Below are 18430 nucleotides of genomic sequence, written 5' to 3' on the forward strand. Positions count from 1 at the left end.
TACCTAATATCGTGTAAGCCCCCACCACCCGACCACGAATGAGTGCCGTAACACGACGTGGAATGGACTCGACTAATGTCTGAAATAGTGATGAAGGAAATTGACGCCATGAATCCTGCAGGGCTGTCCATAAATCCGTAAGAGTACCAGCGGGTGGAGATCTCTTCTGTACAGTACGTTGTAAGGCATTCCAGGTACGCTCAATAATGTTCATGTCTGGCGAGTTTGGTGACCAGCGCAAGTATTTAAACTCGGAAGAATGTTCCTGAAGCCAGTCTGTATCAATTCTGGACGTGTGGGATGACCCATTGTCCTGATGGAATTTCCCAAGTCCGCCAGAATGCACAATGGACATGAATGGATGCAAGTGATCAGACAGGATGCTTCCGTACTTGTCACCTGTCAGAGTCGTTTCTGGACGTATCAGGGGTCCCATGTCACTCCAACTGCACACTCCACCAGCTTGAACAGCCCCCTGCTGGCACGCAGGGTCCCTGGATTCATGAAGTTGTCTCCATAACCGTACACGTCCAACCGCTTTTATACAGTTTGAAACCAGGCTCGTCCGACCGGGAAACATGTTTCCAGTCACAAACACTCCAATGTCGATGTTGACGGGCCCAAGCGAGGCGTAAAGATTTGCGTCGTGCAGTCATGAAGGGTACACGAGAGCGCCATCTGCTTCGAAAGCCCATATGGATGATGTTTCGTTGAATGGTTGGCACGCTGACACTTATTGATGGCCCAGCATTGAAATTTGCAACAGTTTGCGAAAGGGTTGCACTTCTGTCAAGTCCTTTTTCCAGGCTGTAGCGATGTTGGAGATTTGAGGTTTTACCGGATTCCTGATATTCACGGTCACTCGTGAAATGGTCGTACAGGAAAATCCCCATACCGTTGCTACCTCGGATATGCTATGTCCCATTGCTCGTGCGCCGATTATAACACCACGTTCAGACTCACTTAAATCTTGATAACCAGTCGTTGTAACGGCAGTAACCAATCTAACAACTTCGCCACACACTTGTTGTCTTATATAGGCGTTGCCGACTGCAGCGCCGTATTCTTCCTGTTGACATGTCTCTGTATTTGACGATACATGCCTATACCAGTTTCTTTGGCGCTTCAGTGTTATACTATTATTAAGAGGGAATATTAGGACTAGAAGACCAAGAACGAAGTGCTCGGATTAAAAAGGGTGTAAGACGGGGATGTAGTCTTTCGTCCTACTGTTCAATCTGTACATCGAAGAAGCAATGACGGAAATAAAAAAAATAGTTCAAATGGCTCTAAGCACAGTGGGACTTGACATCTGAGATCATCAGTCCCCTAGACTTAGAATTACTTAAACCGAACTAACCTCAGGACATCATACACATCCATGCCTCAGGCAAGATCCGAACCTGCGACCGCAGCAGCAGCGCGGTTCCGGACTGAAGAGCCTAGAACCGCTCGGTCACAATGACCGGCACGGAAATAAAAGAAAGGTTCAAGAGTGGGACCAAAATTGAGGGTGAAAGGCTATAAATTATAACATTCGCTTATGACATTACTGTCCTGGGTAAAAGTGAATACGAATTACAGGATCTGATGAACTGAATTAACAGCGTACTGAGTGCAGAATATGGATTGAAAGTAAGTCGAAGAAAGACGAAAGTAATGACAAGTAGCAGAAAAGAGAACAGCTAGTAATTTAACATCAGAATTGAAGATCACGAAATAGACGAAATTAAGAAACTCTGATACCTCGGCAGCAAAATAATTAATGATGGAAGGAGTAAAGAGGACGCAAAGAGGGCATTCCTCGCCAAGAAAAGTCTACTAGTATAATATATAGATCTTAATTTGAGGAAGGAATTTCTCTGAATGTACGTTTGAAGCACAGCATTGCATGGTGGTGAAACATGGACTCTGGGAGAACCGGCCGGCCGTTGTTGCCGAGTGGTTCTAGTCGCTTCAATCTGGAACCGCGCGACCGCTACGGTCGCAGGTTCGAATCCTGCCTCGGGCATGGATGTGTGTGATGTCCTTAGTTAGGTTTAAGTAGTTCTAAGTTCTAGGGGACTGATGACCTAAGATTTTAAGTCCCATAGCGCTCAGAGCCTTTTGAACATTTTTTTTTTTGGGGGGGGGGGGGACCGTAACAGAAGAGAATGGAGGCATTTGAGATGCGGTGCCACAGAAGTACACTCTTGGAAATGGAAAAAAGAACACATTGACACCGGTGTGTCAGACCCACCATACTTGCTCCGGACACTGCGAGAGGGCTGTACAAGCAATGATCACACGCACGGCACAGCGGACACACCAGGAACCGCGGTGTTGGCCGTCGAATGGCGCTAGCTGCGCAGCATTTGTGCACCGCCGCCGTCAGTGTCAGCCAGTTTGCCGTGGCATACGGAGCTCCATCGCAGTCTTTAACACTGGTAGCATGCCGCGACAGCGTGGACGTGAACCATATGTGCAGTTGACGGACTTTGAGCGAGGGCGTATAGTGGGCATGCGGGAGGCCGGGTGGACGTACCGCCGAATTGCTCAACACGTGGGGCGTGAGGTCTCCACAGTACATCGATGTTGTCGCCAGTGGTCGGCGGAAGGTGCACGTGCCCGTCGACCTGGGACCGGACCGCAGCGACGCACGGATGCACGCCAAGACCGTAGGATCCTACGCAGTGCCGTAGGGGACCGCACCGCCACTTCCCAGCAAATTAGGGACACTGTTGCTCCTGGGGTATCGGCGAGGACCATTCGCAACCGTCTCCATGAAGCTGGGCTACGGTCCCGCACACCGTTAGGCCGTCTTCCGCTCACGCCCCAACATCGTGCAGCCCGCCTCCAGTGGTGTCGCGACAGGCGTGAGTGGAGGGACGAATGGAGACGTGTCGTCTTCAGCGATGAGAGTCGCTTCTGCCTTGGTGCCAATGATGGTCGTATGCGTGTTTGGCGCCGTGCAGGTGAGCGCCACAATCAGGACTGCATACGACCGAGGCACACAGGGCCAACACCCGGCATCATGGTGTGGGGAGCGATCTCCTACACTGGCCGTACACCACTGGTGATCGTCGAGGGGACACTGAATAGTGCATGGTACATCCAAACCGTCATCGAACCCATCGTTCTACCATTCCTAGACCGGCAAGGGAACTTGCTGTTCCAACAGGACAATGCACGTCCGCATGTATCCCGTGCCACCCAACGTGCTCTAGAAGGTGTAAGTTAACTACCCTGGCCAGCAAGATCTCCGGATCTGTCCCCCATTGAGCATGTTTGGGACTGGATGAAGCGTCGTCTCACGCGGTCTGCACGTCCAGCACGAACGCTGGTCCAACTGAGGCGCCAGGTGGAAATGGCATGGCAAGCCGTTCCACAGGACTACATCCAGCATCTCTACGATCGTCTCCATGGGAGAATAGCAGCCTGCATTGCTGCGAAAGGTGGATATACACTGTACTAGTGCCGACATTGTGCATGCTCTGTTGCCTGTGTCTATGTGCCTGTGGTTCTGTCAGTGTGATCATGTGATGTATCTGACCCCAGGAATGTGTCAATAAAGTTTCCCCTTCCTGGGACAATGAATTCACTGTGTTCTTATTTCAATTTCCAGGAGTGTATGTTGAAAATTAAGTGGACCGATAAGGTAAAGAATGAGGAGGTTCTCCACAGAATAAGCGACGAAAGGAATATATTGAAAACACTGACAAGAAGAAAGAACAGGACGATCTGTTCAGCCATCAGGAAATAACTTCCGTGGTACTAGAGTGAGTTGTAAAGCGTAAAAACTGTAGAGAAAGACAGAGACTGGAATACATCGTCCAAATAATTGGGGACGTAGGTTGCAATTGCTGGCCGCGCGGGATTAGCCGGGCGGTCTGGGGCGCTGCTGTCATGGACTTTGCGGCTGATCCCGGCGGAGGTTCGAGTCCTCCCTCGTGCATGGGTGTATGTGTTTGTCCTTAGGATGATTTAGGTTAAGCAGTGTGTAAGCTTAGGGACTGATGACCTTAGCAGTTAAGTCCCATGAGATTTTTTTTTTTTTTTTTCCTACTCTAAGATGAAACGACTGGCACGGGAGTGGAACTCGTGGTGGACCACGTCATACGAGTCAGAAGACTGATGACACAAAAAGTCGTTATTATTATTATTTTTGTAATTGTTATTAATGAGTGCTGCAATTTAATCACTGAGCGAGGTGGCGCAGTGGTTGGCACACTGGAGACGCATTAGGGAGGATGACGGTTCAGATACCCGTCCGACCATCGAGACGAAGGTTTTCCGTGATTTCCCTAAATCACTGCAGGCAGATGCTTGGATGGTTCCTTTGAAAAGGGCACGACAGAGTTAATTCCCCGCCCTTGAAACATCCGAGCCTGCGATTCGTGTCTTAAGAACGGGCTGTCGACGGGACGCTAAACTCTAATCTTCCTTCTTTCCTTTCTTTTTGGAATTTAACAGAATCCTATTTTAAGCCATTTAATGTTTTCGTCTGATGGCTCCGCCTGATGATTCAGTCTATTGACCATTTTCATTTTTGATTCAAAAATGGTTCAAATGGCTCTGAGCACTATGGGACTTAACTTCTGAGGTCATCAGTCCCCTAGAACTTAGAACTACTTAAATCTAACTAACCTAAGGACATCACACATATCCATGCCCGAGACAGGATTCGAACCTGCGACTGTAGCGGTCGCGCGGTTGCAGACTGTAGCGCCTAGAACCGCTCGGCCACCCCGTCCGGCTTCATTTTTGAATCAGAAGAGAAATTAGAGTTAAGGAATGCAGAGACAACATATTCAGATACAAGTATCATAAATAAGTTTTCAGTTTATGTAGAGCCACATGAGAACAATTACAATCGACCATCTGATACTCGTGATGCTTCGAAAGAACGCTGAAATCCGTATACAATATTTTGGCTGGAGAAGAGGCAGCGAACAACGCTTCGATGTACCCTCTGACAAGGAGAATACACACACATATTACTACGTGCGTTTTATTCTTGATATAGTAATTCGAATTCACCACGAAACACGAATATTTTGAAGCAACAAACGGCTTTCGCCGTCCTTATTGAGTAATACATAGCCCCTGGAACACATAGGTACTCGGGAATCGTTCACGCTGATATCCTCTTTTTTCCCTTGAGGCGAGTTAAGACACCGTTATCAGTTGATCTGCCTGAAGCTGTCTCGAAATCAAATACCTCTGGTTCAACACTAGTCGAACTTCATGTTATCAATTCAGCAATTTTATCAAAGACAAAATAAGAGAGATCTAAACGATAGAAAATTAAACGACTGAAATTTGAGTAAAATTAACAACACCGAATGAGTTGTGGCTCTTTCTTTTATCGAACTGATGAATTTCACATTTGCTTTGCTCTGGTCACTCAGCTGGTCTCTGTTCCTCAAGTAGTTGTTGATCGATTACATGATCCTGGTTCTAATTTCAACCGCTGGTTTATCTAAAACTTTTTATCTTCTTCAATAGTAACGGTACTTAAAGCATTAGCATGTGCTATGTCAAAGTTGTGTCGACTTTTTGAACAAAATCTGTTTCTTTTCCGTTATCAATGTACGACAGATCTTCCTGCATGTTCTTGTATTTTTCTCTATTGTAGATACGGAACTTCAAATTCCGGTACGCAGTTTCTCAGCTTCTGTGTTGGAATTCTTTCCTTTTCCTAATAAATCATCAGTTCCTTCACGTCTAGTGGAGCTCGTTGACGGATATATGATTTACACTCCCGAAAATCGTAGAAGAAAACCTCTAATGTTATTTATGGATTCTTTCGTCGCTTCTTGATAGAACAATTCCACATTGAGGGTTGAGTAACACTTAGGCTGTTTTTTGTTGTACTGGTTTTTATTTGAATGAATTAGTTTTCGGCTTATTAGGCCATCTTGAGATAACTACTGGCTATTGTACTGCATATAACACTGGCTATAACCCTGAATTAGTTGACAAAATCCTGCGCAAGAAGCAAAGAAGGAAAATCTTGCCCTACCTTTATGCCACCTCTGCAATAACAACCATACCAAAAACCCACTGGTATACTATTCCATATCTAGGTAAGCTATCAGACAAACTAGCCAAGACACTGAAATCCCCGGCCGAAGTGGCCGTGCGGTTAAAGGCGCTGCAGTCTGGAACCGCAAGACCGCTACGGTCGCAGGTTCGAATCCTGCCTCGGGCATGGATGTTTGTGATGTCCTTAGGTTAGTTAGGTTTAACTAGTTCTAAGTTCTAGGGGACTAATGACCTCAGCAGTCGAGTCCCATAGTGCTCAGAGCCATTTGAGCCACTGAAATCCCATAACTATAAAACATTATTTTATGTAAGAGGCACTACAGGTAATCTCCTATTCAACAGCAAGGACAAAACAGATAATCTAAGGAACAGTGGGGTCTACAAAATAACCTGCACTGACTGCAATAAACTGTACATCGGTCAAACGGGCCGGGCCATATCAACAAGGCTCACTGAACATGACTGTAGCTGCAGATTACATAAAATAGACTCCACTTTTGCTGAACATGTGTTTAAAGAAGGACACAAATATCTAACACACACAGAAGTGCTACATGTAGCCAACAAAGGCAGAAACCTCAGCCTACTAGAAGCACTTGAAATTAACACTTAGCCCTAAATCCCCAGCTTGTTCTAAATGACCAATTGCAACTGAGCACATCACCACTCTTAAACTTTACACAATACAGTAAACCTACTACTAACCACAAAGTGTCCCAATAGTAAACAAATTCACACATCAGTATATGTAATATCCCTTATATGTTTATATTCCTAACTGCAACTCAACTGTAACAATGTAATATTTGATGTTTATTAATGCACCATTTTTCTAGTAACAAAATGTAAGCCCCAAAGAAAACATCGCTGTTGTACAACCAACAATTAGTGTCCAGTGCAACTGTTCACAATACCAAAAAATTGTAATTTTGTAATAATGTGTGTTCTAAATAATTCTAATTGTTGTCATACATGGTACTGACAAACCATAAAATGTGATTTATTATGTTAAAGAACAGTTTTACAGAACAAAAAGTCAAAAGACCCCTTTGACAATTCCAAAGACAATACCGCAACTAAAGGTCGTATGTAAGTGCGTTGTATCTTAGTCCAGAATTTTTGATTCGTAAGAACGCAAGCTCCTTGTAAACAATAGCCAGTAGTTATCTCAAGATGGCCTAATAAGCTGAAAACTAGTTCACACAAATAAAAATCAGTACAACAAAAAACCACCTGTTATTCAACTCTCTAACGTTAATTTGAGAAATGGCAGTTCGGCAGTTTGCTTCCAGTTATCTCACAGGAGTAATGCCAGAGGAAATAAGCCTTAAGCGAACTGACGAGCAAGACATTGTCGTTTTTACGACAGTTACCTTCTCTCATAAGTGATAGACTAGCGGAGTGTTCCGGGTTGGCTCGTAATAGGAAACGGAACGTCTTGCCCTGCACCCCCTCTGCCTGTGCTGGCGTCACAGATCCGTCACGTCAACCGTAAAGGCGGTCGGAGACACGAAGGAATTCAGTTAAGGAGATTTGCACTAATAGATCTGGCTACACTGGGTTGTGAATTAATGTACAGTACGGAAATAATAATTTTGCAAAGTTTGTGGTTTTATTTTTATGGATTTACCGATTGTGGAGGCCAATGGGTACCCATTCTCCTTACGCTACTGAGCCTCAATTTCACACACCTCATTTTTACATGAAACGGAACCAAATTGGTGGGTGGCCCAATAAAAAGCTTAACGTAGTGCCAAATAAGAGCCATCTTGGTACCCTGTGATACGCAACCTCCGAAGTACTCATCCTGGGTGTTGCATCCCACACAATCCTTGGCGTGGAGCAACCGTGCGGCCCTTCACCGTCTCAACGGAGCGTGAAAGCTGCAGCTCTAGACCAGTAATTTGGTGACAGAGAGATGTTGGACACAGGGAGTAGCCACACTCAACGCTTGAAGTATAGCGAAGTTGACCTGGACGCAAGCTTCAGAGTGCAAGCTGGCGACTCAAGGGTGAAAAGAGTGCACCTCAGATGGCTGATGGTGGAAGAATTTTTTCGAACTGTACAAGTTTCCCTGTTTACCTCTGTGTATTCTTTTCCGCATGTTGATAACCACGCCAACAAACAGAAGTTTCTTACTTTTTTTCCCTCCAAAGTTTTCTTTCCACCGGAATGTAATGTGAATTGCAGCAACCTTAAAATACCGACTAATATAACAAAATTACAAGATAGATAAACTATAACTTAGAGCTTGAAAACGACATAAAATTTTGTAAAGAAGCTTGGGAGACAGGAAACAAGTTAAACGGCTTTTATATTTACAAGGGTATAATGCAAATACAAAGCGGCACAAGGCTGCTCCATGACCATGGAGAAAAATGTGGATTGCTAATGGAACCGATTACAAGTTCGAGAGCTCTCACTCGCATCTCATTCAACTTATTTCCGGTAGCAAAAGAAATAAATGAATATTTCACACGGTTTCGCTGATGAGGCCGTCTAGTTAGCAGTAGGCATTGTATTCCAAGGTGTCTAATGGCTCCCAGCTTCCGCCGGAACGACCGGGTTATTACCACCTCTAGGTGTAGTGCTAGTACGACTAGGAAATTGCATGCAAATTGAAGGTGGACGGGGAGAAAGGAAGAATGGGAAGGAGTTACTGATGTCAGCTGCATCGGGACATTACGTGGAATGAGGTCGGACGTATTTGTGCATCCGCTTTGAAGAAGGTGCGTCTATTGCCCATCTAAGAGAATCAATTATATGAATGCGTGGTGTCTGTTCTTTTGGACACTTGATGACTCAATCAAAGATGACAGTTGAACACTATCTGTAACAGTTCTACTGGTAAGAAAATATTAACATACGAAAAATGCAGGAGTAAAGGTATATGAATTGTAAACAAAAACTCGAAGAGGAAGGAATTACGTTTGGCATAAGTTCCGTCCTGGTAAAACACATGTTTTGATAAAGTTACAACAGCCTCACTACGTTTTTATTTGCAGTCAGCTATTAGGGAAAATTGTTTTTCTTCTGTCTGTGCATTTAGAATTTCACTTTTTGAGTAAAATATTCACAAATTTAAAACAGAAAATATTTTATATCTTGGTACCAAGTGCTGTTGTTGCTGTAGCTTCCTGTACATTCTTTTGTATTTTGTCATCTACTGCCATAGAGAACGTAATACAGAAAAGTTATTTTCATAGAAAATTACGCCTGGCATGTATTATTTTCAGTATTTCACTGTGTGTGTGCGCGTGTGTGAGTGTGTGTTTGTGTGTATATGCGCGCGCGCTCGTGTGTGTGTTCAGATATGGCTCTCAACACTATGGGACTTAACATCTGAGGTCATCAGTCCCCTAGACTTAGAACTACTTAAACCTAACCAACCGAAGGACATCACACACATCCATGCCCGAGGCAGGATTCGAACCTGCGACCGTAGCAGCAGCGCGGTTCCGGACTGAAGCGCCTAGAACCATTTGGCCACAGCGGCCGGCTGACTGACTACAGAAATGTTGGGTTTATGACGGGCTGCTCGACCACCGACCCCATTCCCTTTAGCTCCCAACGCTCCCATTGCGCTAGCTGGACTTCTGAGAGCCTTTGAAACTCACGAGTGACTCTTTCCGCTGATGTCATGCGATCCTTTATAACCACCCTCCGCAGTGCTCCACGGTTCCTGTCCGTCAGTGCTTGAGATCTGCGTGGTCTTGATTTAGCCGTGGTTGTTTCCTCTTCAGTATCAAATCAGCAACAGTCTACCCTGGCAGCTGTAGAGGACTGAAATGTCCCTGATGAATTTGTTACTCTGGTGACAGCCAATGACTAGAAGTCACTGACCTCTCCCGGCTGAGCCATTCCGCTGTTACTGCTTCTCTACTGAGACGTCTGTGTATTCGTCTCCTGGAAGCATACGTGGCTATGCCCGTCTGAATTCCAGCATAGCTTTAATGATTCATGGAAAATAGCGGTGATTATGCATCTGAATGATTGTGTGCATGTATGCAAATTTTCTGCAATCTGTTCCAGTCTGAAGTGTCTGTTGAGTGTGGGTACAGGTGTCTCGTCTGAAGCGTCGGGGTAACGTGTATCCGACACACCGATTGTCCGACTTCTCTGTATGTATGTGGAGAAGGATGGTTCGGCTAATGAGTGTTTGGCGCCTATCGGTCTTCGTCTGTGATGTGGAGAATTTTACGTTTCAATGATGGTAGCTTCTTCAGATGTGCTGTTACTGCTATTCACAATAATTCTGAGCCTTACATAATCATTGGCAGAATAACTCTCCCGTACAACCTAAGCTTTCTACCTATTGATAACCCCCCCCCCCCCGTCTCCAGTAGCGGGACCGCAACGTTTGCTTCTTGCTCTGTTCATTTGTTTCAAGAACGTCAGGCGCATGTCGAGCTGTAGACCCAGCGGAGACACTCCATTCTAACTCTCTACCAGCCGCACAGATTTTCCTGCTTGGATGAATTGACTTGCTTGTGAACATTACAGTAAAACTCTTTCCTGGTTTTCTTTTAATTTTCCAGATGGTGCACCATTGGGTGACGGTATGTAGGTGTTGGTGCAGTTTTTGTGCAATGAAGTTTAGGTTACTGTTGCTATTATACGCCACCGTATCGTCCGCATAGAGGCAAATTTCACCTCCCTCCACATTTGGCACTCCATTGGTGTAGAGCGTGTGAAGTACGAGCTCCAGAACCCAGGCCACAGCATTGATGATCGTATTAACATGTTTGTCGTACGTAACTGTGTACTGCCTACCTGGCAGCAACGAATCAGTCATGCTTATCATGTGTCCTGGAATATCTGACCGGGACAATTTGGATAATAAGCCATCGTGTCATGTACACAAATCCCGGCAGCATCCAGCATATCGGCGAGTGTTAACCCGACGATAGCAGTACGCGTGTCTGTCAGGCGCAAACACGACAGCTTTGCTCCACGACGACCACAAAACCTGACAATTGCGCAAAAGATGCAAGAAAACTCCCAGGAGAGAACCCCAAAAGTCGTCGGCACACTAATCGTGCATTCGAACGTTGAGCGAGCAGCGTTTCTGACATTCCAAAGTGGATAAAGCACATTGGACAGTCTTTCCGAATGTGCAGAGTGATAGCTAGCATATCAGACGTATTGCACGTACGTTTTAACGTTCATTAGTGAGATGGAAGAGAGCCAACCACGTCATCTCTCTTCAGTACAGAGTCGCTAGAAGCCATACTGCCTTTCAGTTGAAGCCCATAAGTATGTATGCCATTTCTAAGCATCAGTAAATTGAGATCTCTCGAAAAGCAGTCGTTAATTGTATGGTTTGTTGCGAACGTCATATTGCCGGTTAAAGAATTATTGTACCTTGCTTAATATGAACAGAGGATCGACAAGAAATGCAATGTTCTTGGTACAGTCCGTTATAATTAAATGTCAGTGAATAACTTATTTATGATTAAAGCTTTCAGGAGACGGTAAGATGCATTGCATGGTCTTATAGCACTCAGATTCCGTATAGTGCAATGAATAGAGTCCTAAAATTGTAAGATATCGGGTGATGCGTTGCTGGTTCGCGTCTTACTAGTTTTTGTTTTTATGTTAGCCTTCGATTTTTCTGACATGTTCTAATACTCCGTTGTTAGTTTCATAAAAGGATATGTTATCTAAATAGAAGAGCGCTCTTTGTAAGAAGTGAGTCTGTTCGATTGGCTTAATCCACAAGACAGCTAGCATTACTTTCAGTAAGATATTTTGCACTTTCTTGTTTTAAGTTTTGGATTTCACATGTTGTAAAGTTTCTGCGTCTGAGTAAGAACAGTGATCGAGTACGAATGACCTTAGGATTTTATTAAAAAGTTAGAATGATGAAATAATTTTTATCTTGTGTGGAGAAATATTGTAAATTTGTAATGGAACTTTTATAAGTCGAGGTCCTTATTGACTTGACATGTATGTATAGAAACAGGTGACCTAGAAACGACGGAGAGGCTTCGTCCCGCCGTAGCCCTCAGTGGTTCACAACAGGCCACGAGCCCCACCGCCGCCCCACATCGAACCCAGGGTTATTGTGTGGTTCTGTCCCCAGTGGACTCCCCACGGGAACGTCTTATACCAGGCGAGTGTAACCCCAATGTTTGCGTGGTAGAGTAATTATGGTGTTCGCGTACGTGGAGAGAGTGTTTGAGCAGCAATCACCGACGTAGTGTAACTGAGGCGGAATAATGGGAACCAGCCCACATTTGCCGAGGCAGATGGAAAACCGCCTTAAAAACCATCCACAGGCTGGCCGGCACACAGGACCTCGGAACTAACCCGCCGGGCGGATTCTTGCCGGGGACCGGCACACCTTCCCGCTCGGGAAGCAGCGCATTAGACTGCGCGGCTAGCTGGACGACCTGACCTGACATAATACTTTCCTCTTTCCCTATAACATCTCCATGGATACTGAATTTTCTATTTCTGTATACCACAGACAGGACAATATGACTAGCATATGGACAAGGGAGCAAATGTGCGTTTTAATAGAGCTAACGACGGAATTTTACGCATGTCCATTTCGTAAACAGTGTGATATGCGAGTCGGGAAAGCCGATAACTGCTGCTAGAGCGCACTGCGATCGCTTATACAAGGTTGAGAACACTTACCGTATCGTTTCTGACAAGGGAACCTCCCCATCGCACCCCCCTCAGATTTAGTTATAAGTTGGCACAGTGGATAGGCCTTGAAAACTGAACACAGATCAATCGAGAAAACCGGAAGAAGTTGTGTGGAACTATGAAAAAAATAAGCAAAATATACAAACTAAGTAGTCCATGCGCAAGATAAGCAACTTCATGTACAGCGTAGACTCAGGAGCGCCGTGGTCCCGTGGTTAGCGTGAGCAGCTGCGGAACGAGAGGTCCTTGGTTCAAGTCTTCCCTCAGGTGAAAAATTTAGTTCTTTTTTTTCGCAAAGTTATGATCTGTCCGTTCGTTCATTGACATCTCTGTTCACTGTAATAAGTTTAGTGTCTGTGTTTCGCGACCTCACCGCAAAACCGTGCGATTAGTAGACGAAAGGACATGCCTGTCCAATGGGAACCGATAACATTTGATAGCAAGGTCATAAGTCAACCGATTCCTCCACAGGAAAACACGTCATATTCTATACGACACTGGTGACGGCATGTGCGTCACATAATTGTCTGAAAATAAAAAAATTAAAATATTCATTCGAGGGAGGATTTGAAGCAAGGACTTTTCGTGCTGCAGCTGCTCACGCTTACAACGAGACCACGGCGCTCCTGCACACAAGTTGTCCTTGATGTTGCTTATGTTGCACATGGACTACTCAGTTTCTATATTTTGCTTATTTTTTTCATAGTTCCACACAACTTCTTCCTGTTTTCTAGATTGATCTGTGTTCAGTTTTTCAAGGCCTATCCACTGTGCCAACTTATAACTAAATCTGAGGGGGGTGCGATGGGGATGTTCCCTTGTGAGCAGCACATTAAACTCGGCACGCTTAACGTTGACGTTCGAAAGCGAGGTCCGTTGCCGACGGCTTAAGGTAGCAATATGAGAGCGGCACGCTCCACAAACGCTTCTGCTGTGTACGCCAGTCGCTCAACGTCTTGAACACAATGCCCCGCGCCTCCTTTTATACTGTCGCGTCCGCCTCTCCTGACAAAACGCCGGGACTGGCGCCAGACGTTCACCAGACTCAACACTACACTCCCCATAAACTCTTCCAAGTAATGGAAAGCATTCCATGGGCTCGAAGGCAACAACCGCATACCACACTACCCGGTCCTCCACACCAACCATTCCTTACCTTATAACCTGAGCAAAGCCGATCACTTTGTATCCTGTCTCTCTGATATATTCTCCTTCCTTGATGATCCTCGTTTTGATTACTCTCTGTCTACTACCATCCACGAACGTACTAACAGTGCTGTCCCACCCCTGGCTTCCAGCTTCCAGTACTTGTGCAACGTACCACATATAAAATTAAACACACCAGTCACAGAACTTCACAGAAAACGCAACACATTTCCTAGTCATGACCACGTGACCTACCGACACAGTAAAGAATGCCCTCTCTCCTCTCTCGTCACCCTAGCGACCTTTTATACCACTATCCTCTCCACATATTACTGTCCTACACTCTGGAAAACCTCCAAAATACTAGTTTTCATCAAACTGCAAAACCCCTGCTCATGATGGCGCCTCCTATCGCCCCATCTACCTCACATCAGTGTTCAGCAAGATCTTCGAATCAATCCTCTCCCAAGGCATCAGTCAACACTTGAACCGACAACACCATTTACCATCTAATAAGAGTGGCGTCTGTCACAGCTTCTTCTTTGATCACTTGCTGCTGCACTTCACCCATCTCCTATCCCACAAACTCAACTCCCATAAATCTGCTATTTTTGTGTCCCTCGACCCAGAGGAAGCCTACAACCATGTATGGCATTCCGATCTCCTTTTCAAACTCCAGACATATGTACTTTCAGAGAACTATGTCCGCCTTATTGCATCCTTCCTATCTAATCGACCATCCTTTGTCACTATTAACAACAGCAATTCCTTCCATCCCACAGCAGGAGTGCCCCAAGGCCTCCTGTCTCCTCTACTTATCTCCTCTGCATTGGTCATATTTTCAGACCACCTCCACCGGTCCACCTCCTTCAGTATGCTCATGACACAGCTTCCCTCACCTTCTACCCTACACTCCTGAAATCCCGACGATCCCTCCAAATCCAAATCAATCAATTTACCTCCTGATTCAACCAATAGCTCCTCAAGAACCCTTCCAAAACACAGACAAAAATTATAGGACGAACCATCCACACCTTCCACCTCTATAACTTCTACCTTCTCATTTACGACCATCCTATCCAGTTAACTAACACAGTAAAATATCTTCGAGTAACCCTCAAATGACAACTAACGTGGAAACCTCACGTACTAACTGTCCAATAGAAAGTCCACAATAGAGTAAAACTGCTGATAGGCTGAACTTGGGGATTACACCCCTCCACTGTTCTCCACATCTATAAAACCTCTCTATCTGACCTACCCTCTGCTATGCAAATGTTGCATGGATATCCACCCCACCAGATCATCAAAAGCCATGCACTTTATCTTGATTTCTGCATCCATTTATCTTCTCCCACATGGATCCTCTACCATCTTATCAAATTCTCATCCCTCTTCACCTACATCAAATACCTCTGCATCTCCTATACTACCTGCAAACTAAATTCCTATAAAACCATTGTCTCACTTCTCATCACCAACCTTGATGAGACCTACCATGATATTTCCCCCCTTACCAACTTTAACCCTTCCCTACCTATCCCACTCCACATCACGGTTCTTCTCTCCTTTCCTTCTATAGCCACCCCTACCCCTTTATTCTTGTACCACACTCCTTCTCACCCTCTGTCCTTTCCACCATCTGCATTCCCACCATCCGCTTAGCCTCCTACCTATCATCTTCATAGTTTCCCCACCTATCAGACCCCTTTCTCTTCACCCCCTCCTCTCAATCTCTATGGAACACATTCGCTCCTCCCACAATACTTCTCATCCAGTGTAGATCCTTCAGATATTAAGTGAAAGTGCAGTGCCCCAGTGCTTTTTTGATAGAAGAATATCACCTCATCACAACTGTGCTTTTTAAATTGTATATATTTGTTGTCCTTTTAGCTGTCTGTCAATAATATTTTTAATTTAAAATATAAACAGTCCCCATATTTTTTTCTATCACGTTTGTTGTATCTTTATGAATGCTCTTGGCTGAAGAGTGTAGTATCGTGTCGCTAACAGTTCAGCCCTAGTTCATATGGGGAAAAAACCTCACGAGACATCTAGGAGTCAATTACGCATTATACAGATGTGTCCTAATACGTTCGATGAGATAGTGTACACAATTAAGAAACCCGATGGGGCTACTTTTGCTTGACTTCCGTTACAGTCCTCATCGAACATAGGAGCCAGCAATAATGGAGGTGACCGAGCGAGGTGGCGCAGTGGTGAGCACACTGGACTCGCATTCGGGAGGACGACGGTTCAATCCCGTCTCCAGCCATCCTGATTTAGGTTTTTCGTGATTTCCCTAAATCGTTTCAGGCCAATGCCGGGATGGTTCCTTCGAAAGGGCACGGCCGATTTCCTTCCCAATCCTTCCCTAACCCAAGCTTGCGCTCCGTCTCTAATGACCTCGTTGTCGACGGGACGTTAAACACTGAACACCACCATAATGGAGGTGAGCCAGTAAGCGGGGACACGCCCCGCAGGTGCAGCTGGAGGCGAGCGGAGCTGCACAGTGGCTGCTGTTGCGGGCAGTGCAGCGCAGCGCGGCGCAGCGGCGGGCCGGGACGGGCGTCGACCCCGCGCAGGAATCCGCAGCCACGGCGGCGGTCACGGCTTGCAGACTCCTCCCTCCCTCCCTCCTTCCTCCCCCACCCTCTCGATTCCTCACCGCCTTCCACGTTCCAGCGCCGGCGCGGCAGCCGCCACTCACTTCCGGCGCTGCGCTGCGCACTTGCAGGCCACTCCGCCATGCGCAACTGCTTGGCCGGCTGCCGTGGAGGGCAGCCAGCAGGTGCTTAAAGTAACGGTCCGCGCATGTAACGTCCGCTCGTCTCAGTGTGTCTTCTACGCAGCTAACGGCGCCCATTTTGACAAATTATTCCCTACTTCTACACCTGTCCTCCGTAAGCCAGTTGACTCAAATGGCTGTTCTGGTAGCATTATCGTTTCATCTCCTTTCCATACGACAACTGCGTGGTGGCAGAACGACTGACAGTAAGCTTCCGTACCAGCTCTAATTTGCCGGCTGGAGTGGCCGTGCGGTTCTAGGCGCTACAGTTTGGAACCGAGCGACCGCTACGGTCGCAGGTTCGAATCCTGCCTCGGGAACGGATGTGTGTGATGTTCTTAGGTTAGTCAGGTTTAATTAATTCTAAGTTCTAGGCGACTGTTGACCTCAGAAGTTAAGTCGCATAGTGCTCAGAGCCATTTGAACTTAGAACCAGCTCTAATTTTCTGCTATTATTAGGGTGGTGCATAAGTACAGATAAAGGATACTTCATTCATCAATAACATATTCTCCTTCACTATTTCCAACAGTCTGCCAACGCTTGGGTAGCTTTTAGATCCGGCGACTGTAGAAATCATGTGGTTTTCAGGAAGTACTCGTCGATCCACGTTAGGAGCGCATTTTCATCCGGAAAGGAACTTCCTTGAAGTTTGTTCGATAGAGAGCGGAAAAGGTGAATATCTGTGGGCGCAAATTCAGGTGAATAAGGTGGTTGCGGAATGAATTCCCAACCCATTTCCTGTAAGTGGAGACTAGAAATCTACTCTGTAGGAATCAGCATGAGCTTCGAAAAAGACGATCGTGTGAAATCCAGCTCGCGCTATTCGTCCACGAGACTCAGAGGGCCATAGACACGGGTTCCCAGGTAGATGCCGTGTTTCTTGACTTCCGCAAGGTGTTCGATACAGTTCCCCACAGTCGTCTAATGAACAAAGTAAGAGCATATGGACTATCAGACCAATTGTGTGATTCGATTGAAGAGTTCCTGGATAAGAGAACGCAGCATGTCATTCTCAATGGAGAGAAGTCTTCCGAAGTAAGAGTGATTTCATGTGTGCCGCAGGGGAGTGTCGTAGAACCGTTGCTATTCACAATATACATAAATGACCTATGTGGACGACATCGGAAGTTCACTGAGGCTTTTTGCGGATGATGCTGTGGTATATCGAGAGGTTGTAACAATGGAAAATTGAACTCGAATGCAGGAGGATCTGCAGCGAATTGACGCATGGTGCAGGGAGTGGCAATTGAATCTCAATGTAGACAAGTGTAATGTGCTGTGAATACATAGAATGAAAGATCCCTTATCATTTAGGTACAATATAGCAGGTCAGCAACTGGAAGCAGTTAATTCCATAAATTATCTGGGAGTACGCATTACGAGTGATTTAAAATGGAATGATCATATAAAGTTGATCGTCGGTAAAGCAGATGCCAGACTGAGATTCATTGGAAGAATCCTAAGGAAATGCAATCCGAAAACAAAGGAAGTTCGTTACAGTACGCTTGTTCGCCCACTGCTTGAATACTGCTTAGCAGTGTGGGATCCGTACCAGATAGGGCAGGTACAAGAGACAGAGAAGATCCAACGGAGAGCAGCGCGCTTCGTTACAGGATCATTTAGTAATCGCGAAAGCGTTACGGAGATGATAGATAAACTCCAGTGGAAGAGTTTGCAGGCGAGACGCTCAGTAGCTCGGTACGGGCTTTTGTTCAAGTTTCGAGAACATAGCTTCACCGAAGAGTCAATCAGTATATTGCTCCCTCCTACGTATATCTCGCGAAGAGACCATGGGGATAAAATCAGAGAGA

At 45.7% G+C, this 18430-nt stretch overlaps 1 long non-coding RNA gene across 1 annotated transcript in view; it reads left to right on the top strand.

The window, feature by feature from the left end:
• The window catches only part of LOC126235884 (uncharacterized), a 271044-nt gene that overhangs the window by 133619 nt on the left and 118995 nt on the right, over positions 1-18430 (top strand). The window lies entirely within an intron of this gene.

The sequence above is a fragment of the Schistocerca nitens genome, chromosome 1, assembly GCF_023898315.1.
Source record: "Schistocerca nitens isolate TAMUIC-IGC-003100 chromosome 1, iqSchNite1.1, whole genome shotgun sequence".
Taxonomy (NCBI): domain Eukaryota; kingdom Metazoa; phylum Arthropoda; class Insecta; order Orthoptera; family Acrididae; genus Schistocerca; species Schistocerca nitens.